We start from the raw sequence: 510 nt of genomic DNA on the forward strand, positions 1-510 counted from the left end.
TATCTCCCCCTCCCCACCATTTTGCGCGGGTATATTTAATTATTATTAATTATTAAGCTGCTTTATTAATTCACCTTCCCGTGCTTTCCCCACCTCCGGGAAGCATTCTCGGAGCTTTTATATTGCAGAGAATTTTTTTTAAAATGTATTTTTAGAGTGATGCTCTGAGCACTTCCACCTCCCCGCCCCTCATCTCCCACCCGGGCAGTACCAGAGAGGAGGAGGAAGAAGTTGAGCATGTCTGAGGCGGATCAGCCTTGCAGGCAGAGAGGGGGGCAGTAGCTACTCAGAGCAGCCCGAGTGCTTGAAGCAGGATTTGCTGGTATGTATGTGGGTCTGGATTTTATGACAGCTCTAAGTGTGAATCTTTTACCGAGCGAGAAAGGAGGGGAAAAGAAATAAATATCTGCGGCTTCATTAAATAAATGCCTGCATAGCTGTGAGCCCTGTCCGGCTGTGCTGGAGGAGGTGGTGGTGGGGACACTCCCAGCCCCCCACCCACCCCTAGGA

The 510-nt window shown here is 49.6% G+C and overlaps 1 protein-coding gene across 1 annotated transcript in view; it reads left to right on the forward strand.

Moving 5' to 3' along the window:
• The first annotated feature begins 192 nt into the window (after positions 1–192).
• GRIN2B (glutamate ionotropic receptor NMDA type subunit 2B) overlaps positions 193–510 on the forward strand; it is a 205,629-nt gene continuing 205,311 nt past the window's right edge. The window contains exon 1 of the mRNA XM_031057703.1: positions 193–322. The gene's annotated coding sequence lies outside the window, so the exon portion shown is untranslated. The remainder of the gene's footprint in view (positions 323–510) is intronic.

This window comes from Geospiza fortis, unplaced genomic scaffold (assembly GCF_000277835.1).
Source record: "Geospiza fortis unplaced genomic scaffold, GeoFor_1.0 scaffold173, whole genome shotgun sequence".
Lineage (NCBI taxonomy): Eukaryota > Metazoa > Chordata > Aves > Passeriformes > Thraupidae > Geospiza > Geospiza fortis.